Here is a 26,000-nt window from a genome sequence, read left to right on the forward strand (position 1 = left end):
TCGGTGCCACCATGCTTGGGTACAGCCACAGACATGTTTTTAACGCCATTCAAAACTTCTTAATAGAAACAAAACGTCTACCTTGCTAATATGCTTTGAAGTTTTATTTTCTACATCTAAATCTTACTATTCTCCTACTAAGTGCGTTAGTATTTACTCTTTTATTTATGGTTTATCATATTTACGGTTCGTTCTCTATTCCCTAGCATTTATTTTTTTTTATTTTTGCGATGTAGTTATACATCTCAAAATCTAATATATCTGCACCCCAATTCTTGGCCGATCCCCCTGTGTGGGTATGTGCCATCACATTAGAGGAGAACAACGACAACAACTTGCTGTGTTCTGCTCTATTGTGGTGTGAACACTTGCCCATCACCTGCTGTGGTTTCCTGTTCTAGTCTTCTGCCCCGTATCATCTTGGTGGAGATGACTAAAGATCCTCGTGCGCACAGATTGCCCCTTGCGCTGCCAAAAGCTGGATTTGCGCAGTGGCCGTCATCTACCTGGACTTTCAGCGACGTCAACAACTACCACTATGACCTCCGAGGCAGCCCCTACCACCGCGGCAACTTCAGCTCAGCCAGTCGTGCTCACAAAAATCCGCCATCCTTCCATATTTAATGGCGAAGACAAGACAGACGTGGAAGATTGGCTGGATGAGTACGAGCACTGCAGCAAGAACAACCACTGGGACGTGAACATTATGCTGGCCAACATCATTTTCTATTTGGCGGGAACAGCTCGCACGTGGTTCCAAAATCACGAACAAGAGCTGGTGACGTGGGCAATCTGTAAGCAAAAGCTTCAGGATCTGTTCGGGAAGCCCATTGGTCGAGCTGTTCAGCAAAAACAGAACTTTAATCTCGCATCCAATCCTCCACGAAGTCCTACCTTGCGTATATTCAAGACGTGTTTGCGTTGTGTCGCAAGGTCAACTGCTCAATGACGGAAAATGACAATGTAGGCCACATCCTTGCAAGGGCTTTGCGGATGATACGTTCAACATCCTGTTCTGCGTGGATTGCTCCACCGTCGACTCATTGCTTCAAGTCTGTCGAAAATTCGAGCAGGCTAAACAATGACGCCTCGTACATCGCTTTGAGCGCCTTCCAAACACCGCAGCTACATCATCCTGCGATGATCTGGCGCCTCTGCAACCGCCTTCACATCCCACGAACATGACTCGTATCGTCCGGAGAGAACTCGAGGCCTTAGCTCTTACACCACTCATGTCTCCGCTACCCGACACCGTGGCCATAATACACGCCGTAGTTCGCCAAGAACTTGCAAACGTCGGCCTCCTCCAGCCCCATGTCGCCCACGCCACCATCCCACTCCGTTCCTGTAGTGGCTGCTGCTACTGCCAGCCCACCTTCCCAATGTCGCTACCTTAGTCGCAATCCTGGAGAGTGGCGCACCTCAGACAACAGGCCAATTTGCTTCATTTGCTGTCGCGCCGGTCACACATCGCGTTATTGCCGTAGCCGTACCTTCTTCGCCCCTCGCTCCTATTACAACGCCGACCGCCGATACTACAAATGACCTCGACGCTTCCCTGCCCAACCAGAGGAGCTCCGCCCCGCCTGCGATGGACCAGGACATTATCTTTCTCAACAAGACGAGACTCGAAACGAAACTGTCCCCCCTGCCCGTCGCACCAGCCGATCTCCATCCCCACTGGCTCGTCGATCCCGTTTACCGGTATCTCGCCGCAACCCCTCCCCATAATACGCCGGTATCTACTCGGGAAACTAGCCAGTGCAGCGCCCTGGAGTGACGCTGCATTCCCGACCCGGACTGTCAACTCGGAACTGACTCCCGCACCTAGACATAACCTCATTGATATCCCTGTGCACGGAGTCTCCGTTTCTGCCCTTATTGACACTGGAGCCCACATTTCTGATCTCAGTTCCTCGCTCCGTCGACGCTTCAACAAAGTCCTCAGACCTACTTCCTCGTCTACTGTTCGTGTTGCTGATGGCAACACAATTACTGTCATTGGTATGTGTACTGCGAGAGTCACCATTGCCGACCGCTACATCCCTGTGCTATTTACAGTCCTCACCAGTTGCCCTCATTAAGTTATATTAGGACTCGACTTTTTAACAGAACACTCCGCTCTCATTGACTGTTCTTCTGGACTGATTCATCTAGACCTGCAGCTCTGCCCTCACAACAAAGCTCCTGAAACTTCAACGCTCCGTCTCCGCTCCGCTACATTTAGTCGCCTACCACCAGAAGCCGCAGTGTATGTGCTGACGTCGCCTTTTTCCTCCGTTCTGGATGGCGACTACATTGTTTGCCCCATAACTGACGTGACACTTGAGCGTAGCAACGCTCTACCTCACAATATAGTGCATGTAGCGAATAGGAGTACTTGTATTCCAGTCCTCAACTTCAGCTCTTTTGTTCAAGTTCTTCCTGAGGGCATTTCTCTCGGCGAACTATTGTCGGTGTTTATTGTGGCTGCTCTTTTATGTGACCCTATTGCCGCAGTGCCGACACGACCTGCACCGTTTCCGTCCCTATATCCGGCATGGTTGCTCCTGACTTGCGCCCTGATCGTGCTAAAGCACTTACGGCCCTACAGACATCATACAGTGATATTTTTGATTTTGGTAACCAACCCTTGGGTCAAACATCCCTCGTTACACAACGCATTGATACCAGAAACACCAGCCCAATTCACAGACGACCTTACCGAGTCGCCATTTCTGACCGTCGCCTCATACAAGATGAAGTCGACAAGATGTTGGCAAGGAACATTATAGAGCCTTCCAGCAGTCCTTGGGCACCACCTGCCGTGCTTATTAAAAAGAAGGACAATACCTGGAGGTTCAGCGTTGATTACCGACATCTCTACAAAATTACAAAGAAGGACGTTTACCCGCTTCCCAGGATAGATGATGCCCTTGACTGCTTGTACAGTGCCAGCTATTTTTCTTCGATTGATCTTCGTTCCAGTTATTGGCAGATCGCTGTTGACGAACGGGACCGAGAGAAGACAGCTTTCGTCACGCCCGATGGCCTGTACCAATTCAAGCTGATGCCTTTTGGTCTGTGTAATGCGCCCGCAACATTCGAGCCCATGATGGATTCTCTTTTGCGCGGTTTCAAATGGACGACGTGTTTATGTTACCTCAATGACGTTATTGTCTTTTCCTCGACCTTCGAGAGGCATCTCCATCGCCTTGAGGCCATTCTTGGAGTCTTCCGAAGAGCTAGCCATCAGCTTAACTCGAAGAAATGTAACTTCGGCCGACGTGAACTCAAGGTGCTCGGTCACGTGGTCGACGCACGTGGCGCTCAACCCGACCCAGACAAAATACCTGCTGTAAGCGCATTTCCTACTCCCCGCTGTACCTGTGACGTGTGTAGTTGTAGGCCTTTGCTCCTATTTTCGGCGGTTTGTCCCCAACTTTGCGGAGACGGCTCGTCCACTCGCCAGTCTTCTAAAGAACGACGCTCCATTTTGCTGGGACCAAGAACAATCTCAAGCATTTTCTGCGCTCATTGCAGCCTTCACCAACCCGCCCGTCCTGGCACACTTCAATCCTTCGGCACCAACGGAGGTACGCACCGACGCCAATGGTCACGGCATTGGTGCCATACTCGCCCAGCAGCAGATGGGTCGCACTCGCGTCATTGCTTATGCCAGTCGCCTCCTTTCTGCGGCTGAGAGTAATTACTCTATCACAGAACGTGAGTGCTTAGCCCTCGTGTCGGCCATTACAAAGTTTCGCCCTTACTTGTTTGGCCGCCCGTTCTCCGTCATGACCGACCACCACGCCTTATGTTGGCTTTCTACCCTGAAGGACCCTACTGGTCGCCTGGGGCGTTGGGCCCTCCGCCTTCAGGAATACACTTTTTCTGTTGTCCACAAGTCCGGCCGGTTGCACGCTGACGCCGACTGCCTCTCCCGCAACCCGGTAGATCCACCACATACAAGCGAGTGTGACGATAACACGTGTGTTGGCCATCTCTTACCTTTTAAACATTTATCATGAACAGCGCTTAGATGCCAAGCATTGCAGCATTATCAATTGCCTCAACACTAATCACCTTGATGCTACCCTTGCTTTGTTCGTGCTCCACAACGGCACCTTATACCGGCGGAATATGCGACCAGATGGCACCGAGTTTCTGCTCGTAGTCCCCAAACACCTGCGTACCACCGTTCTTCAACAGCTGCACGACGCACCTACAGCGGGTCATCTTGGCGTATCGCGTACGTGCGACAGCATCCGCCGCCGCTTCTTTTGGCCAGGCCTCTATCGCTCTGTTCGCAGTTACGTGGCTTCTTGTGACAGGTGTCAGCGACGGAAGAAGCCATCGGTGGTGCCTGCTGGATACCTGCAGCCGATCGGCATTCCAGTAGGCCCGTTTTCCCGAGTTGGCCTTGATCTCCTCGGGCCTTTCCCACTCTCTTTCTTCGGGGAATAAATGGATTGCGGTGGCCACGGATTATACTACGCGCTACGCTATCAACCGAGCAATACCCACCAGCTGTGCAACTGACGTGGCTGCGTTTCTTCTCCAGGACGTCATCCTGCTATGGTGCTCCACGCCAGCTGCTTACTGACCGTGGCCGTTGCTTTCTTGCTCCAGTAGTCGACGAAATTCTCCGGTTCTGCTCCATTAAGCACTATTTCACCACCGCTTACCATCGACAAACGAACGGCCGCACCGAACGCCTCAACCGCATGCTCAAGGAGATGTTGACAATGTTTGTATCGGATGATCACAGTGACTGGGATGTTACTTTGCCGTTTGTAACGTTCGCATATAATTCCTCCCTTCACGACACAATGGGCTACTCACCTTTCTATCTTCTATACGACCGCGACCCTTCCCTTCCGTTTGACAGCGCACTGCCTCCCACCGTTAATGCCAGCTCTTATGTTCGTGACGCCATATCTCGAGCTGACGTCGCCCGGGTTATTGCTCGCCGCCGACTACATTCCTCCCAAAATTCCCAGAAACGCCGCCACGATTCTCGTCACCGCGACGTCCACTACTCTCCGGGCTCTCTCGTCTTGCTCTGGACTCCCGGTCGTAGAGTTTGGCTGTGTAAGAAGCTCTTGCCACGCTACGCAGGACCCTACCGTGTCTTACGGCCAGTCACTCCTGTGACATACGAGATCAACCCTGTTCATCCGCCGCAACAGTCCGCTATGCCACGTACCGAGATCGTTCAACTCGCCCGAATGAAGCCGTACTACACCTGCAGTAGTTCGACATAATGCGCACCGAGACTGTGCTTTTTGTGTGTGTGTAGCGGGGGGGGGGGGGTAATGTTACATATATGCGTCGCTGGATGTTGAAGAAGAGGACGATCAACAGTAGTGACGCGAAAGGAAGACGAAGCTGAAGAAACCGTTGAGGCTTGCCTGAACACTTGCTGTGTTCTGCTCTACTGTGGTGTGAACACTTGCCCATCACCTTCTGTGGATTCATGTGCTAACCTTTTGCCCCGTATCAATATATAGGACTATTATCAACCTGCGACCCAAACTTATCCAGCTCTCTTCAGACAAAGCCATACCTGCTACGACGACTTTGACGCAACAAGTCGATGTAACCGTCCTTGAGGGAGTAATAATTACCTTGCCTTCCCGATCAAGCATCGTAGACTGCGTGGGCAGCGCAGACATAGGAACCGCTGGAGGCATCGTCGAAGAAAATATCCAATTGCTCTCGGAACGAGGTGTTGGCATCGCAAGAGGCATCGCGAAATTCAGGTGTACAAGCTCAAGTGCTGGTAACAAACTTTGCCGAAGAATACCGGCATCTCAACAAGGGTACGACAATTGCATTTTTTGAGGAATTAGCGGACCTCTAACATATATTCGCCCTCCACGACCAACCCCTGGAAGACACACTTCTTCATCAGCCCACATTTGACATCAACCAGGCAATAATCCACAGCAGAAAAGACCAGATTCGCAGTCTTCTTCGAAGCTAAAGTGAGTGCTTCTTGTCATCATCGAAGGTACGACGAACATCACTAGCCAAGCACCGCATTATAACGGACGAATACGTCTGACCTCTGCGTCAAAGCCCCTACCCGTATCGCCGCGATAACGCCAAGCCATTCGCGAGCAAGTCGACAAAATGCTTCGTGGTGACGGTATCCAGCCATCAAAGAGCCCCTGGTCGGTACTAGCTCTTCTGGTGAAGAATAAAGACGGGACACTTCGTTTCTGCATTGATTACCGCCGCCTAAACAGCACAACGAAGAAGGAAGCTCACCCTCTTCCCCGCATTGACGACACACTCGATCGGCTCTGCAATGCGAAATAGTCCTCATCAATGGACCTGAAAAGCGGCTATTGGCAAATTTACGTCGACAGAAGACATCGCGAGAAGAGCGCATTTATCACACCGGACGACCTTTTCGAGTTGAACGTGATGCCATTTGGTCTCTGCACCGCACAAGCAACGTTTCAACGACTAATGGATACTGTGCTGGCGGGCTTGATGTGGCAGATCTGTCTGGGATACGTGGATGATGTCGCTTTCTTCTCTAACTTTGAAGACTACCTAAAAATGCTTTAGATAGTGCTAGAAGCTATCAATTCATCAGGGCTAGCTTTGAAAGTAGAGAATTGGCAGTTTGCCTATGGGGAACTGCAGTTACTGGGTCATATCGTTAGCAAGGATGGTGATCGCCCTGACCCTGGAGGCCATTTGGCTACGAAAAGTAGGAGCCCGATCAGCCGGAGGTGTCAGATCCGGAGCGGTCGGTGCCATCGGAGTAGTCGGAGCCGTCGGATCTTTCGGAGTGCTAGTTGCTGGTTCTCTCGTTCAGTGAACCCTTCCGTCATAGGTGACTGCGAATTCCGCGCCACTTATTAGCGATGCAAGAAAGCAACTTCCTGCCCTTTCTCGCAAGATTTGCAATAATGTCCTCGCCCTCGGCTGTCGTTTGAGTGGAGTGCGCCGTTAATTTGAAGGGCGAGTGAGGTGACTTTTGCTTTCGTTCTATGATGAAAATCTGCTGGATGGATGGAACGGCGGTTCTTTTGAAAAGCCGGTTCTCTCTTGTTCAGTGAGCCTTGCCTGTTGGAGCTGGGTGAGATTTTTCAAACGCCAAAGCGAAAAACCAACTATACCTGCCTTTCTTGTCAGTGTCACAACCAACCCATTGCTTTCGGATCTTCCCGAGGGTACCGCGGGCGCACTGCTGCTGGTGCCCGCACTTTTTTTGTCTTGCAGGTTTGTGGTGTTTATGGGTTGGTCCTATGCCGACTAGTGGAGGGACCGGTACTCGTACTCGTCCGCAGAGCGAAGTGGTTCCATTGTTCCGCGTTCTTTCGTAGCCCCTTCTTCAGTCGTCTCACCAGGCATAAACCGCAACTGCAATCCCAACCGGAAGCAGAAACGGATGCTAAATGCACGTGAGGGCCCAAAATTGAGTTTACTTTTTATGGCTAACAATATATATATATATATATATATATATATATATATATATATATATATATATATATATATATGGCCGATCTTATATATATATATATATATATATATATATATATATATATATATATATATAAGATCCGGCCATTTCTGCGCGACCCAATGTTGAGCGGAACCACCCCGTACCGCTCACTGAAGTAAGCCGTCTTGCCAATCTCTGTGTTGTGTGCTTATTATCGACGATTTGTCAGGATCGTTTCGCTCATTGCCGAGCCGTTGCCGCAACTTACGAAGAGAGTCGTAGCTTTTCGATGGAAAGCGCAGCAAGAACAAGCCTTCGTCGAACTTAAGCGCTGCCTACAGTCCCCTCCTGTCCTAGCCCATTTCGATTCCACCGACGCAAGCAGTTGGGGCCTAGGCGCTGTTCTCGTTCAGAAGAGTGCCGGACAGGAGAAAGCGACGGAGAAAGAATGTATTGCCGTCATTAACATTTCGCCCACATTTGTACGGACGACCATTCAGGGTTGTGAGCGATCATCATGCTCTCTGCTGGCTGGCCAACTTAAAAGATCTCTCTGGCCGCCTTACGCGATAGAACCTGCGTCTTCAAGAATTCGACATCACAGTAGTCTGCAAGTACAGCCGTAAGCACTCCGATGACGACAGCTTGTCACGAGCTCGCGTTTATGAGCCGCCGAAAGAAGACGACGAAGACGCCTTTTTGGGACTGGTAAGCGCCAGCAGTTTCTCAGAATATCAGCGATCAGACCGTGAGCTGAAAGCGATAGCCGATTACTTAGAAGGAAAGACCACTTTCTCTTCCGCTTTGTTCAAGCGTCAGCTGTCCTCCTCCATGTTGGGAAATTACGTCCTTATGCAGAACTTTGCATCCAACAGAACCGCACACATCCTTGTTGTGCTTATAAGCCTCAGAGACAAAATTCTACAAGCGTGTCATAATGAACCAACGGCAGGACATCTCGGCCTTGCACGCATATTGCACCAAATCCAGGAGAAGTATTATTGGCCACGATTAGCTGCCGATGTCGCCCAATACGTCAAAACTTGCAAGACCCCTCAGGCGAGCCCTGTTGGTCTATTGAACCCGATACCACCCTCAACTAAGCCTTTTCAACAAATAGGAAAGAACCTCCTCGAACCCTTTCCAACTTCTTCGACGGGGAACAAGTGGGTCATCGTGGCTACTGATTACATGACCCGTTACGCCGAAACAAAAGCCCTGCCTAACGGTTCCGCAGTGCAAGTCGCCAAGTTTTTCGTCGACCAAATTCTCCTCCGACACGGCGCCCCAGTAGTGCTCATCACGTTCAGGGGAACAGCATTTACGGCAGAACTCACTCCAGCCATCTTGAAGTACAGCCAGACAAGTCATCGGACGACGACCGCTTACCACCCACAGACAAACGGCCATAAAGAGCGTCTCAATAAAACTATTTCGGACATGCTTACTATGTACGTCGACGCCGAACACAAGGCCTGGGATGCAATCTTTCCACATGTAATCTTCGCGCATAACACAGCTATCCAGGAGACGACAAGGGTGACCCCGTTCCAGCTTGTGTATGATAGAAATCCAACGACCACGCTCGATGCAATGCTGCCACACGTAAGAGATGAGAAGAACCTGGACGTCGCCGCCTACCTTCAGCTTGCAGAGAAAGCTCGACGACTTGAACAGCTGCGCAATAAAGACCAAAAACGCACCGATGCCCGGCGATACAACACGCGACGCCGCCACGCCGATTACAAGCCCGGAGACCAAGTATGGGCATGGACACCAATTCACCGTCGTGACTAAGTGAAAAGTTGTTTCGATGCTTTGGGCCGTACAACATCATTCGCCGCGTCGGACAACTGGACTATGAAGTCATTCCCGACGGTACGACAGCATCACAATGGCGACGCGCACGCCCTGAAATCGTATTTGTTGTACGAAGGAAGCCATGTTACGCGCGTTAAAGAATCTGTAGTGTTTAAACTTTGCACTGTTTATGTTTACGTTGGTTTGTTTTGAAACATCGAGGCGATGTTTTTTTTAAGGGGGGAGCAATGCGGCGAAACCTTCAAAACTGTATTTGTTGTTTCTTAGCAGCCGACGGCGCGCGCTATTATTTGTTTATACTCGATGTCACGAGACGCGCCTTTATCAGCTTCTTTGTCGCGCAAGATGCGCCAAGATCAATCTCGAAGATTCCGGCCACTCGCCTATGTTTCTACAATGTCCGAGGTTGTGCTGGTAACAGTTTGCGACTTTATCTAGATGGTTCTTAGCCACCTTTAAATTTAGCTTTGACGTGTGTGACAGCCACACTTTTTTCGACGACCGGCGAGCACGATCGTTGCTATTGCCGCCGCCAAATCGCTTAGTCCTTTTGCGGGCGCAAGTCAGCCCAATAAAGAGTTTCTTCAGTGCACTTGATGACTTTTCATTTGGATCATCGACCTTGTCACCACCACCTGACAATAAAAGCTTCGTTGTTTTAACGCTTTACAAACCTATATTTTAAACCCTAAAACTGAGCTGTTTAAGCTGGTGCATCTTCCAGCAAGGCGGACCTTTTAGATTTTGGTAATAAGGCACATAAGGACGAAAATAACTGATCAACATTGTTTGCTTTTGAGTTTAGGAGGTAATATCTCTCGCATTGTCAGTATCGAAGGTCAGTCGATTCTAGAAAATGCTGCCTCGTGCTGAAAGGCGCTCCCCCAATGCACGGCTATTAAGTACGGCAAGGTAGATCGGGAAGAACGCTACTTTATAACTCGTGGCAATGCCGTGCGCAAGCATGGTATCATCAAACTTCATTAAAATGACTGGGCCTCTAGGACCCAGAGGCGTAGGTGATCCCATGAGCCACGCTTGCTATAGTGCAAATTACCTTGGACTCGGCAGGACAACTCGATAAAGGCAGTGAAAACTAGCTCGAAATATCTCGGTGCACACGAATGGTGAAGCGCCGAACGAGTCAGATGAAAGTAGAAGGAAGTGGTACCTTTCGGGAGGGGTTGAGAGTTTAGCTTGAGTTGCTTGCATGCGAGGAGCAACGATTCTTGTATCTCTCGGAGCCGTTTTGTGTGTTTCATCACTCTATTCGCGCCGTCATCTGTTTTGTGTTGCCGAGTTGAAGCGCTGACTCCCGTTCTGTTCCAATCTTAGCACTGCGTTGTCGCGAGCCTGAAGAGAATGCTTTTTTTTCACAACTGCATCTGATGACCATTGTCAAATGGCGCTTCTTGACGCGGAATAAACGGCTCCATGCATATAGTCGATATGTCATTTGTTAGGCGAGACATTGGCTGCTAGCACGTTCTTTAGGAGGCCGAGGCTCCAAGCAATAAAAGTTATCTTTATGTATGCACTCGTTAGAGCTGTTACGCCAGAGGGACAAGAAGCTATTCAGTTGGGCTGCTCGAAAATAATAAAATCTTATGGTCAGTTGCATTCCGGGCATATTTGTGGTGCCGCTGCGTTACCACGGGCGTGCGGAATGAAGACCGAAAGAGAAAGTAAAATAGTAACTGCGCGTTCGTAATTATCACTTATTATGCTGCCATATAGAAGTCTTTCAGAAAGTGAATAATTTTAATAGATGCAAGCGAAGGACCATACAGTTGAATCGAAAAAATCGCAATGGAGGTCTATAACTTCCTCCTTCAATAATTGGTTTGTTTCCTCCTTCTGCCGTACGATCGAAAACGCTTGGGCAAAAAGTGGAGTGGGACTGAATGCCAAACATTTGCGGATGCATTGTACGCAGCACCAGAGCACGTTACTCTAAATAGAACCCTCGCCCCGAACTGCCTTGCATTTTTGTACACAGTGCATAAGGTGCTGTTATCGACAGCCGAATCGAATAAGCCGGTCGAGGACTTTATCTTCATAAAGACATTCTCGTTGAAAGAAATATGCAAGAGGAACTAGTTGTATACAAGAAACATAGCCTAGTTTAACACCCTTTCAAGTGATTAAGGCATGCGAAATTTTTAAAAATATTTCTATAGTGGGCTGCGATGAAAATATCATCCGGCGTGAAGAAAGTAAAAGCAAGGGGGTTAGGCAAGGACGCACAATCTTCAGAATACTATCGACTGCTTACTCAGAGGAAGTATCAGGAAATATGCACGGGGAGCAGTTAGCTGTAAGGTTTAATAGAGAATACCTACGTATTCTGAGATATTCTGATGCAATTGCCTTGCTAAATAGCTCAGGTAAAGAGTAGCAATAGGTGATAATTGATATAGAGAAGAAAAAAGTACGATAGTTCTAAAATTACTATTCAGGCGACTGAACAAATTTTCGACAACCTCAGACGGCAAGAGATCTTTCTCGATAGGAGAGAATACAAACGGTTTGGCTTCATGGCACCCACTTATGCGGCCGATATGTTAGCTTTAACAAAAAGCTTAACTTAAATTGAGCACCACACGCAGAGCAATGGAACAAAAATAGTAGGCGTAGTATCAAGAGAGATGAAGGTTTTCGCTCGCATGGCCACCGACGAGACATCAAGAATTTTACATTAGTAAAAACGTCCTCCTCCCTAATTATTTGACGCAGAAGCCGTGACAAGGGTCTCGTGAAAATGCTGTATGGTGTGTACAAATTCCCGCAATTCATCCGGGGCTTCCTCCGGCATTTCTATTTGACCTCGCTTAGGACACCAATGTTTTTGTTGTCTGCCCCGGTCTTGTAATGCATCTTGCAACTATCAGCTCCTAGCAGCACAGATCAGCACTAGCAGCAGCCAGACGTGAGTGGAGAAGGACAGATTATGACAAGAGGCTTACTGTCTGTCGCCAAAACAAATCTTCTGTCAAGAAGGTAATCGCGGAATTCAGTAACTCCGATTACCAAGTTTAATGTTTCATGTTCCAATTGTGAATAGTTTTTCTTGGCTTTGGATTGTCGCCGCGAGCGAAATGCGATTCAAAGGTCGACATTTCCCATCTGATGTGAGAGAAGTGTCCCAATATTTGTGCGCGAAGTATCGCATTCTAAGCGCCAAGGTGTGTCGGGTTCTAAGACTGCCAGCACTTTCGCCTGCCGCAGCACTGTCTTAGACATTTAAATTGCCTCGTTCTGCTCCGCGCCCCATACCCATCGACAATCCTAACTTAAACGTCTTACAGTGAAGCGAGTAAAGTAATCATATTTGGCAACAACTTGCTAAGGTATGCCAAACGACTAAGTTAGGAAGAGAGGTCGCTCACATTTTTAAGGTTTCGAGACTGTATGGGCGCATCTATGTTTTTCTCTAGTGGTTGCAGTCATCACGGCAACCCAATTGGGCAAATTTTATGCCCAAACTAATAGACTACGGGGATATAGACACTGCACGTTACCTTCCTCAGCTTGACAGTGAGCTCGCGGAAACACTCTCAAATCGCTTCGAGGCGTTCGCCTTCCTCTTCTCTGTCACAAGGACGTCATCAGGTATGCTTGGTCAGCTAGTACGCCGCTTAGCAGCGTCTCCGTGGTACGCTGAAATATAGCTGGAGCCGTCGATTCTCTGCACGGTAGGCGGTTATAAGAAAACAGTCCTCGATGGTTGTTAACAACTGTCAGTGTCTTAGCCTCTTCTCCAAGAGGAATCTGTTTGATGAAGCGCAGCAAAATATTATTCAATAACAGGCCGCGGATACTGATCTGTTACACATGATGCGTTGATTGTTTGCTTGTAATCGCCGCATATTCAGGCTAATAAATCGTATTTCATGATTTGGACTATTGGTGCTGCCCAATCTGATAGCGCTACCGGTGTCGGCGGAGCAATTTTTCCATACATGCCCAGCTCATCCACCACGTTACCACTCATCAGGCACAAAAGCTGTCTGGTCTTGAAATATTTAGGGACAGATTCCTTCTTCATGTACAGGTGGACTGGACACACTTTCCTACACGGAGAGAACTGCACACAGCTTATGCTCCGCTGCCTGCTTCCCCGAAGCTGCCAAACTCAGAACTGGAGTTCTAGAAGGTCTCCCCGAGAAAGAAAGACTCCGTTCTGGTGAACTACAATCAGTGAAGCAAAATAGTCTTGCCGTCGTAGCATACTGTAAGCGTAAGCTTACCGGCGATGGGCAGGGTCGCAAGTCGTATACGTATGGCAGCTTTAAACTAAGCTCTCCGAGAGCTGCACGGGCTCCATGTTTGTCGTGCTATATTTCACAATGTATCACGCAAAACAGTAAGCCGGTGTCGATCTCCATTCTGATAATAACTCCTCTCCGACAGAAGTTGTCTCGAACGGGGGCAACCAACTTGTCTAGAGCGGCTGACATTTGCTTCAACATGTGCAACTCCGACGTTGTACATTCTTGTTTTTCGTTACCGTCGTTTGAAGAGCTCCCAGTTGACACGATCTTGTTTCGCATCTGTTTGCTCTTTGAGCGGCACACAGCTACTAGGCGCCCTTTTTCCACACTGGAAGGATTTAGCCTTTTTGAAGCTGCAGCTTGCTTGGCTGTGCACGCAGATTCCGGGTCGATAGCATGCTGCTGGCGGAACGCCAAAAAATTTTTGCTGACCACTCATTTTGTGCACGCCAGGCTCTGTCTTTGCCTCAGGAGACTTCACGGGCGCCACTCCTTGTCCTGCAGCTTCTGCCACCAAAACTACATCTTCCGCTTGCTTCCGCGTCACCTCCGGATGTGAGAGTAGTGCTTTGAACCCCAGTATTTCGTATTTCACGCATTTCCCCATATCATGCGGTCAAGCATGCCACTGAGGTTTCAAATATTTGCAACTTTTCGAAGCTCGATAATGCACTGCTGTGCAGGTTAATTTTTGCTTTGGCCTCTGGTGGACAATATGAAGCTTGGCGCTATTTCGTTAGACTTTGATGCATGGAAAATTTCTAACATTTCGAAATTCTTGGAGAGGTCAACTCATGACATTTTTTCGCCACGCAACGCCCAAAGCACACGTCGCTGTCTCTTGAGCCTAGTGCTGAATCAAGGACTGCTCTTTCTTCGCGTCATCTTCGATACTGTTCCCTTCAAGTAGGATTCGATCCAGGGATGTCCGAATATCACTTATAGTTTTCAGCGCCGAACTGTGGATCTTGATAATCCATTGCCGTTGCGATTGAAATCTTCTATAAGTTCATGCTACCATGGTCGCCATTACTATACCACCTACTAGCACCGGCAGAGGTACATATGCACGAAGAAGCAATTGCGAGAGCTGCCGGAAGCCTGAAAGAACTTTTTCTTGGTCAACGTACGCGGAGCACGTATAAAGGATGATATCATGCCTGAGAACGAGGCACTCACATGACTGTCGACGAAGGCGCGGGCGCTTGGCATGAACAAAGCACGGAGCACGCCGCCCACTCCCGAAGGATTGCATTACAGCACGCACAATGGACCAGACACTTCATGCGCTATTGCCAGCGCTCTCAGCTTACGCCGCAGCAGTTTTCGTCGCTTGAAAGATTCAAGTTTAAAGTAACGCAGAAGGTTGTCCGTGACTTATGGCAGTGTGGTGCCTGCAATTAGAGGTTTTTCTCCAGCTAGACAGTGAATGCTACTCCCAGCTCATCATTTGGTATGCATCCTTGAGAGCGAAGATCAACCGAAGTATCGGGATGATAACAATATTGTCAGAGCGGAACCCCTGAAGGGGCTTTGCTGTCCAAACGGGTCAGTATTACGTGGTGACCCATCATGAAGCGCTGTGGGACTTGCAGCAGCGTTTTGCGGTTTGAGTGGCCTGCTCACGTGATGTCTGCTTTCTTGGAGATGTCGTACCGCTTTCGGTAGCATTGTGCGGCCAACTTCAAAACCCTCAAATTCTCGATGGGCGCAGAATAGAAGTATCGGACGTAGAAGTATCGGACCAGGCTTGTGTGGCCGGGTCGTAACGACAATGTATCTCATCGAAAGCATGTTGCGCTGTTGATCGACTCCTACACGGCTGGGCGCCAGTGCAGCCTTAGGCCTAGCGTCGCCGCCACGGTATACGCAACAGAAGACCGGTCCTAGCAAGCTTGAAAATGTACCCACGTGGATGCCAGCGATGCCCAGATGTATCTGAAATTCATAAAAACTTTCGCAGCTGGTTTGACTGGGTTCCTGTCAAAATCCCGTGACCGTGCCAAAAGTTGTCGGAGCCGAAGCACAGAGAGCGCTCCCGAAATACGGCGATTTTTAACGCAATTCACACTGCACAGAACACGGACGCCTCTCCCTTTCGTCTCCGTGGAAACACAGCCGGCGGTGGTCATGTTCGAACCCGCGCACACCTATTCAGTATTCGACCGTCTTCATCACTGGTCCGCCGCTGCGGGCATGTGATGAAGATGACAAAAATGTGACAGAGTATACTCTGCCACATTTTTGTAGCGAAGCTCACTTTTTGCATGCAGAGCTGAAGTTTAATTCAGGCTTTGAAATCACCGCTAAATGGAGGGGCGGCTGCGCCACGACTGCTCGCTTCGCAGTCCCCTTGCCTTGCCAGATAGAAGGAAGGATGAACAAGATGCAGTGCTCCTGTGATTGTACAGACCTCAACCGGCGACCGTCATCATCCTACGGCATCCCAGGGAAAGGCCTCCTGCCCCACAGAAGTGGGGGGAGGGGAATGATCTTTGGGGAGCGGGATTAGTCCAGCCAAGGGCCCATACAATCTGGCTTATCCCGGTAGTGACAGTGTGCCGTGCGTCCGCGCCGCCCCGACGGATCAAATCGTAACTCAAGCAAATGTTCTATTATCCGACTTCGGTCTTTCCATTCGTCATATAAAGTTGTCATAGGGCGTCCCCATTCTTCGTAAAACTTTTTCTTGAAGAGGTGATGTTTTTCGCGCTCAAGGTGAAACCACAACCCCTTCCTGACCTTCACCTCGACGAGAAAGGTTTCTTTGCGCTCAAGGCGGCTTGGAATCTCGCGATCCAGATTTGGTCATTTATCTCGACGAGAGCCAGGACGAAAAACTTTCGCGCTTCGTGGCAGTGGGTTGAGACACCGCACGGTGCAGTATGGGATGGCTGTCAGCTCGAATACCTCTCAGGCGATCATGGAGCAAGGTAAGGAGGATGCCCTCAAAAACTCTATTACCCGGTCTCCCGCACTCCGGATAAAATGCAAGCCTGTGTTAGTCCGGAAGGCTCGGATACAAATCTTCGGCGGCGGATTGGTAAATTTGTGTAGATACGCTCATGTTAATTAAGTGACAAGGTAGATAAATATTTGATGCTATTACGCCTGCAGCAGGTACAATGTAGTGATATTTGGTGAATATTTCAGGCAGTGCGTGTACTGCACAGGTCGTTTCGGTAAAAGATATGTTCGCTCGAATTTTATGGTTGATTACAAGAAATGACCTTCTGTAGTCGCAAAAGCTCTTTTTCAGAAGCCATCCTCAAGGTGTTTTTCCTATTTATTATGAGCATCGGCAATATTGTAAAAAAGCGATGAAATTTTATATTGTGCTTACAATCAAAATATGAGGAACAAAAGCTGCTTACCAAACGAAGAATTCGCCGTCAGTCTGCTTCGATAGCAGTGTGCACCTATTTTGACGGTGCGTCTCTGACACTTTTGTTGATTTGCTATTCTTAACCAAAATGAGCGAATTGGAAACTGCAACTTATTTATTATTGGAAGATGAACGATTTATCACTTCTCCGTGCAGGTTGGCGCTGCGTGTAGGGTCAAAATTTCCATCTTGGAAACCGACATTTAATCTTTGAAGATACCGACAAATCTTCTTGAGCTCAAGCTGTTCATGACAACGCTCGAGAAATGACTCAAATCCAGATACTCGTATGATGCTCGCGTGAAGTTCAAAATGTATGCAGCAATGCGATGCAAGCCGGAGGGGACCGACGTTTGTTCCATAGTACAAAAAGACTTGCTAGCACAGATGTGAAAATGTAGACCTTTATCAACGCCGCGGAAAAAAGACCTGATTCATTTATTTCCCCAAAAACCTTTATTGGCCGCTTCAGAAACTGCATTAGGAGAATGCGATAGAATTCTGCCAATGCAGCTGATGCATTTCACTTCCGTTTTTGTTGAGTTTATTTGTATTTTGTAATATACTTTCTATTTGTTTATTTTTATATTTTATTAGCTTTTAAGGCCCGTTCACACTTGCGACTAGCAGCGGTCGCGCGACCGTTTTGGCCGAAAAGCGACAGTCGCAAATGGTCGCATCGGTCGAAAAGCGACTGCCGCGGGCCGATCGGGGACTGCTGGAATTTCTAGTCGCGCGACTACTAGTCGCAAACCATTTCACCAATCAGCGAGGTCCCGCAGTACTCGATCGAGCACCTTCTCAATGCAATTAAAGAATACCTTTTCAACAAACGGCACCCGGAATTCAAAGGCAGCGAGAAGGATATGGCCTGGGAAGATATTGGAAAGATATTCGGACTATCCGGTAAGTGCCATAAACTTTTGAGAAATAGGTTTTTCACGCAGGCGCAACATTTTATATTGACACCACGGTTATTGACACCGTCTATTCGTCGTCGGCGTTCTCGCCTGAAAAAGCTGAAGTGCCTGGCAAGCGGCTGCTTCGCTGTCATCGCCCTGCAGCTCTCCTACTCCAAATTCGTTTTTCTAGAAGGCGACAGTCGCAAGTGTGAACATCGGTAGTGGCGAGCTCCTCTCCTCTGGTCGCGGGACTACCAGTCGCGCGACCTCATCTAGTCGCAAGTGTGAGTAGACCTTTATTCTTTTTTCAGTCCTTATTTTTTTTAGTCTTTATATTTACCACTACCCTGAATCACCCCCTATTGTGAAAACAAGCCCCGCTCGGTCCGAGCGCCCCAGCGCCATATCTGATAATGGGACGAGTATGGCGCTGGTGGATTTGACATACTAGTGCGCTGCATTGATGGCACTAGTGGCACTGGTGGCACTGGTCTCCAGCTCCAGCATTATATTAAGGCCCCGTATAAAAAGCAAAAATTAAAATGCAATGTATCACTTCAAATACTATAAAAAAAGCTGAACAAAGTCAAAAGGTTCATGACGAGGAGAAAAAGAAGACAGTAAAGCTGGTGCGACTCGAGCTAGGTAACACGTGTTTGAAACCCTCGACACTAAGCACTAAGCCTCGCAGTGGACTGGGGATACGTTAATAGTTTAGCATGTTATGCCGATCTAGGCATTTCTAGCGTTGGGACTTTTGTTTTGAAGTGTACACCAATGCTGCCGTTCTAACGATTACAGCTTCTTCACCGTTGGAACCTGCTGCCTGCTCTCACGATATCCCACTAACATTCTAGAATACCCTGTGCAGTGTATGATTCACTAAAATTATTTTCATATGGGATGTTTCATAGCGCTGGCATTTACATCGCGGCTGTTTTCTTATGCTCTGCAACCACGGACGAAAGTTTCGCTGAAAACAGAGCTCTGCCGCAAAACGTCAAGGAAAAATGTGTAACGAAGCTGAAAAATCAGCAAGCGAAGCAGCAAGAACAATAGTTTATTGTTAACTAAATCACAGTTGTAGGGAAACACTTCAGGAAACGTTACGATGACCAAAGGCTCGGCTGGTTCATACATAGAGAAAGAAGGAGCACGAGAACGGAGAAACACGTAATATATAATACATTACAAGTGCTGACTGATGTTTGTTCAACAGGGTCCCATCGCTCGGTAGCCTACGTTTTTCCTCATTTTAATTATCTCCTTGTGCTGTTCACACTGGGCCACGGTTAGGGCTACCTTAGGTAATGCGTAGATCATTATTAATGCATACGATTCAGCCTGCAGTGATCATTTTCGCTGTAATCTCGTATTAGACGGCCGCCAAGAGTAACTGTGAAGTTCGTTATGCATGGTAGCCCACATTATTGAATTCATGTTTCAGTAGTACATTGATCGTCAGTATGGAATCACACGATTAGAGCTGCGCCGAAAGTTGTTAAGAAACACTCGCGTCCGAAACTCGAAACCGCGCCTTAAGGAAACGTCATTTTATTGCACCCCAATATGCCTCGCTTGCACTGAGGTGGCTTCACTTGTGCGTCCACATTTCTGCCTCACCGACATACAGCATATTAATGTTATAGCACAGAAACTCGAATCAACCGTCTTTCTCGCTCATAATAGGTTAATTTTTATATTAGGCTGGCAATGCTTGGCCCAGAATTGTGGAATAGACTAAGGTGAAAAGAGGAACGTTGATAGCTACTTCTTACTGCAGCGGTCTGCACTATTGAGTGTTTACCTTCACACTAAGTAATGCCCCTTAGTAACAATCCAATATTTCATTCAATGTTTACCTGTAAACATACTACGCGGTCCCTGTGCTTGAATTCGCCAATCACATCGAACCTGAATCCGCAGATTTTTGTGCTACTGTCAAATTTACTATTCTGAAAAATTACACTGCATTATTTCATGCAAAACGCAATTTTCTCGAATTAGTGGCGCTACATAATGTTCACCGCAATTGAACGTAACGGGACGTGTGTTTGCTATACTTTATTTTAGAGCTATCATGTAACCAATGATTTCGTATTTTGAATGAATCGGCACTGTCCGTCTAACGCCTATTGGAAAAACTCTAGAACTGTGAAATGTTTCAATTGGAAATGTGTTTTGAAGCACGAATCAAGAGCGCCATTCTTACTCTCTGTAAGGCATATAAATAATAGAATGTACTAGCATTTCAAATGAAGCGCTAGCTGGAAAGGGTAAGGACACTAAGAAATAAATTATACAGCACGCAGATACTATTTTTAATTGTGTATTTGAATATCTATATTTAAACATTGTGGAAACTGAGGTGATACAGAAGTAATTTCTTTTTTTGCCACTATAATATATTTCATATATGACCCATGACAGCCACTTAACCTGAAATATGACATATGGTGCCTAAAAAAATGTTTAAAATACACTTCAGAAATGCGAACGCCTGAACATTGCTGCTATACAGGGCGCATCACGTTTGTTCTCACCATAACTAAATGCGCCGTCATTATCATTGCTAGTGTCGTCATTGTCGTTATCGCTAACTGCATCATTATTGTCATCGCTACTATTATCCTCATGGTGCAGGAGGAGAAGTATGATGCGCTTTTCAAGATCACGGACCTGATTAAATCGGGCTAAAAGTACTCCATGCAAGAAGGGAAACAAATCCCGGGCGTGGCGTAGTTGGTTAAGGCGTTCGGCTGGGGTTTCGATGATTGGAGTTTAGATTTTCGGTGGAGAGAGGATTTTAATTTTTTTCATGATCTCATGACGTCATTTGATTTACAGCTATAGTATGAACAAATGGACGCCGACAGTTTGAGCCATTAATGGCTTTGTTCTTAATGCAGAGTTCTAGAGCTAAACTGGAATCGGGAGTGGCACCCTGCCGTAATAGCTCTGCCGTGTTAAACTGCGTAATAATGGCAATGATTTGAATGCCTCTTTGGGCGTCATAACATGCAGTGTAATAGATTGTCATGAAATTGCTTCGCACGTTTACACTTGCTCCAATTTCAGATCTTGCGAGGTCACTTTGTTCATAGAGCTGTTGCTCATCACTAGGAGTAATTTATGGCAATCTCATTTGGCCTTAACTTCGGCAGCCCTCTTTATAAGTTGTTCAATCCGAACTCTATTGCTGCAACGGGGACATAGCGCCAACGGTCTGCACTCAGTTTAGAGCATTACAATCGTTCGCAGAAAATCTGAAGAATCCATGTTCTCTGGCTGCTGCCTCCCTATGTCCCAGGAACAGAAAATTGCGCCTTGATAATTTATACACTTTGCTTTGTCATTATGTGAGGAGTGAAGAGAGAAACAGGTGCAGGGAAGGCAAGGTTGTCCGTTACTCGAGATTTCTTAGTCGCGCCAGTAGCTCTTAGGAAACAAAATAGCGCCTTGCAGGCGTTGAGAGCAGTTGACTGATGCGGCCACGGACCCATGGTCTTATGCACTGTATTAAATGAAGATCTAAAGCGTCTAGAGCACAAGACGGCGTTAGTAGTTCGCTAGACAAAGTAGCCCACACACATAAGAGATCAATGACTGTTTAATCGCAACGCCAGCTTTCCCCAACAGGGCTGTAGGCCATCGTCATGCGCTTAGCGTTAGTGCTGCTTAGCGCTCTGTGTTTCGTGGAAGGCGAAGGCGCTGTCCAGGGCTGAATTGCTTCAGGAAGCGGTGAATAACCTTTCAAAACTTTTCGCGTGTTTAACGCGGAGCGTTAGAGCTCTCTGTTCCCCGTGCAACTTGATAACTCACTCCTATTTGTAGACATGTGACCTATGGGGCTGAAACGTGGAGGCTAACCAAGAGGGTTCTACTTAGGTTGAGGACAACCCAGAGGGCTATGGAACGAAAAATGTTAGGGGTAATATTAAGAGATATGAAGCGTGCAGAGTGGGTCAGAGAAATAACTCAAGTTACCTACATTCTAGCGGAAATTAAGAAGAAATGGTCATGGGCAGGACATGTAGTGCGAAGAGAGGATAACCGATGGTCGCTTAGGGTAACAAACTGGATTCCAAGGGAAGGAAAGCGTAGCAGGGGGCGGGTTGAAAGTTAGGTGGACGGATGAGGTTAAGAAGTTCGTAGGGGTAAAGCTAGCACAGAACCGGGTTAATTGGAGAAATATGGGAGAGGCCTTCGCCCTGCAGTGGGTCACAGTCAGGTTGATGATGATGTGCGGTGACTAGTGTGAATACGGAAGATCTAATTTCATTTTTTTTTCTGAGCAACTTGAGGTATATGAGCCTTCTGAATAACTCCAGGAAGGAAAAAGTGAACCGAAGGTTCATGCTGATTCCGGGTACTTGAGCACGGTTTCGAAGCAGCTCTGAACTGCGAAGGAAGAGAGACACCGTCAGCTTCAGTCATTTTGGCGAGTGTAGTAGATGGCCTAGTTGCTGAAAGAGCTGCGAGAGAATGACAGGGAAGCCGTATGGTATATAGCCTGGAAAATATGGTTGGTTGGTTTGTGGGGTTGAACCTGGAAAATATGTCTTGTAGTGGTTTCAACACCAATGTATGCAGTGGTCGGATGATGCCGGGCGAGAAGAACAGTTTACTGCTGAGGCACATTTAGGCAGCCCAAAGCAGGTTTATTTCGCACGCCGTAGAAATGAGAAGTCTACGAAAGATTCCTGTTGATGACAACAGCAAGGAAGCGATGGCTTTCCTAACTTTAAATGGCTTTGGTATTGATACGTAGCGTATAAGATGACACGGGTTTGCGTGTGAGTACCACGAGCGAACAATTCTCGGTCGAAATAGTTAGGTCCTGCAGAGGAAGGTAAGACGTCAATATTGATTCCGGATTTTAAAACCTCGCATTAACTTTGCGATGAGTGACACCTGATGCCGAAATACAGATAGCATCTACATATATGAATATCTGGGCGGATTAGGGCAGTACGTCGACTAGGCCAGCGAGAAAATAGTTGAAATGAGTTCGTCTGAACGCACCCTACTGTAGGACTCCGCGTGAATTTCGATATAAAGTTGTCCCGCCCCAATCTAGACACAAAAAACTGATAAATAGCTTCGTATCTTGACGAACATGCTGCCTTCGATCTTAGTAGTTTCCATTTTGTTCAAAACTTGCCTGAAGCGTTATATTGTCACAGGAGCCCCTGATATCAAAATCGAATGCCAAGAGCAATGTTTCAATTTTTTGGTGCTTGACGGACGTTACCAGGTCAACCACATTATAGATAGTATACCGGATATATATATATATATATATATATATATATATATATATATATATATATATATATATATATATATATATATATATATATATATATATATATATATATATATATATTATAGTGTCACACCATAAGTCGGCAGGATGCCTCTTTTTTTCTCCCGGGGATAATTGTAGTGTCCCACCAACGCTCGGTGATTGTCGACGGTGAAAAAGACGACGAGCGTAAGTCGAAAGGCGCGTGCTAAAAAAGAAGACGGCAGACAAAAGACGAAGACGCAAGAGACTGACGCGCTAGTTAAACGGTCGACCTGAACACCGACCTGAGCTTCAACGCACCCTTACAATATATATATATATATATATATATGCATGCTTCATACTGATTCTGGTATTAGTTGTATAGTTTAGTCGACGTTTCGGCTGGAGCCGTACTATTTTGAAGACTGAATGTTCATTGTTGTGCCTGCCTGCATCTAGCACTGACAACTGAAGGAGGCACAAATACAAATAGATAATGCATACGTAGATACAAACAGACAGCGCATGCAAAGTGCATACATATCTGCGCACACAGAGCAGGTCAGGCGCAGTTAAGAAGCAAGCCTAGCGCCAACCGCGAATCAGGCGTAAACTGTAAAAACAATGGCAAGGCTACATTAATTGCAGTCAATGGCTCTTGACGCATTCCGCATGTTGAAAAAAGTAAGAGTGTGTGAGGGGGGACTGGGGAGGACAAGAAAAAAAAAGGTACAAATGTGGTGGTTGGGAAGCGGTGATTGTTGCAATTAAGGTTGGTAAAGGCACTTCTCCTCGGCCCCTGCTGACAAAGTACCTGGTTCCAGAAGAGGCCTAGCAGCCTTCACTTCCATCACAGAGACAAACGTGAGTGTCGACTTCCTAGAATGGTACCAATTCCGAACATAACGGACACCGTGAGATGACACACCGTGACATGGGCACACAGTGACATGAACATAATTTTAGTGCGTTATACCACCAGTTTGCCCTCACACGGCCGAATTAGGCGGTGTGAGTACCAGGTTAAAAAACTTGAAGAGGGTCCTAAACCCCTCACCGCCCCTCCTCGCCGAACCTTCTGTCGTGTGTGAGACTTAACGCAGTTTAGAAATTCCTACAGACAACAAACATCATTTTACTCTAGGAATTTGCAGAATGTCTACAAACATCGCACGTGCATATATTTTCTGCAGAGCATACTGACAGACCAGCACGTGGACTTAACTATTTCAGGAAATGGTAAGACACAAAACATCCTCCCTCAAAAATAGAGTGCGCACTCATGAAAACAATAATCGCATGGGTATTTCCTAGGCTAATTCAATAGCGCAGGACGATTGGCTGAGAGTGTACAAAGTGTAAGTCGGCCTTGTTAAGCTGTTAGCAAATTCTTACACGCCTAAGGGAGTGTTACTGCCGAAACTGCGATAGTATGCTCTCTATTGTGAGGCACAACACTGTAAATAATGTTTATTCATCGAAACGGTGTCTTAAGGCGGGAGGGAAATGATTACGAAATGGTGCTGCCTGTACGAAATGAGATCGCCACTGAACTGGAAGAAAAATGAAAGTTTTAGCACATTCTAATACCTAGTTTATACTTGCTATTACACAAATCGTCCACATATGCAACGTAAATATATGTAAATATTGCACACTACTCACAGGTTTTAAACAAAAAAAAAAGAGCTGTTGCATGTATCGCACATCTTTTCTGCTTTAAATTTACAGTATAAATTTACATTTTACGAGATACCCTATGCAGCCCACTTCCCCGAGTAACCGCCGCCGCAGTATATGGCGGTCGGAAAAAATAGGGTGGGCACTGAAAATAGAGTGGTCACTTAGCTCCATCGTTGAGGGTGTTATATGTCCGCACATATATGGAACCTCTTTGTCGCCTCCCCTTACCGATTCTCGTTCGCGTACATGCACGTTCTTTTACAACATGGTAAAAACATTCTCCATGCTGTAGCTTCTACACGAAAGCTCAAGCGTGCTCCTATTCTTTACAGAAACAGTACACGTTTGCACAATGAAAACAATAAAAGTTGAAATATTTTACATGAATTCCACTTTTAAATGGGGCGTGTATTCGCATAACATGTCTCATTTTTTCATTGAATGAAGCACACTAGCAACTGGTATGCCATCAATCTTCTATTCAACACAAATATTTGTAAGCTACGTTCATATGCACCGAACATATGGGCGATGATGCTCCTGTTCTTCCCCTCAACTGAACCCATGCCTGCGTGCACAAAAAAAGCAAACAAGAAAACAAGTCGTGACCTTCCCCACCACGGCCGGTCCCGCTCGAATCACTTGAGAGCGTCCAATGAGGGGGCAGCTCCGGTGAATTAAATGGGGAAGCTTGCATGCAGCGATGTGTCACCCAAATCGGCTGCGAGCGGCCGCAAATACCAGTGTTTAAAAATTATTTGCAAACTATTGGCTCCACATAAAGCTTTCAAATCTGAATCTAACACTCACAACGGCCGCCCCTATGCATTTCTCGCATTAGAAGTGCAGAGTAGCACTTCAGGGGTCCTTTAAGCGATTTTCCTACAGGCGTTTCCGAACATTTTACTGAGATAATTTCTCGAAATATTTAAGCGAATCTCGCGTCTCTACTCCTAACAGCTACAAATTTCTAAGGCGGCTGTCAGCGATGGGTAGTCCTGATCTCTAACTTGATGGTTCCTAAGTTCTAATTTTAATCAGAAAGTTCAACTTCATGATTTGACCAATTTTTAGACAAAACCTAGAAGTCCGCAATTTTTGTTTTAGCTCTCGGGGTGCCCTGAGAAAGGTGGGCCTGCTTCATTTGAACTTTGAATCTGGCCCTGAACTCAGGCGCTAGACATCGTGTGTTTGA

At 47.0% G+C, this 26,000-nt stretch overlaps 1 long non-coding RNA gene across 3 annotated transcripts in view; it reads right to left on the minus strand.

Moving 5' to 3' along the window:
* Positions 1-13,661, minus strand: part of LOC146180504 (uncharacterized) — a 75,027-nt gene extending 61,366 nt beyond the window's left edge. For 2 of the 3 annotated variants that reach the window (XR_014700371.1, XR_014700369.1), the window contains exon 1: positions 12,790-13,494. This is a non-coding gene — a long non-coding RNA (uncharacterized LOC146180504). Of the gene's footprint in view, positions 1-12,789; positions 13,495-13,518 lie in introns of those variants that run through there. The other variant, XR_014700370.1, reaches the window with a different exon arrangement.
* Positions 13,662-26,000: the final 12,339 nt, after the last annotated feature.

This window comes from Amblyomma maculatum, chromosome 8, assembly GCF_055883805.1.
Source record: "Amblyomma maculatum isolate TAMU_Amacu chromosome 8, ASM5588380v1, whole genome shotgun sequence".
NCBI classification, from domain to species: Eukaryota; Metazoa; Arthropoda; class Arachnida; order Ixodida; family Ixodidae; genus Amblyomma; species Amblyomma maculatum.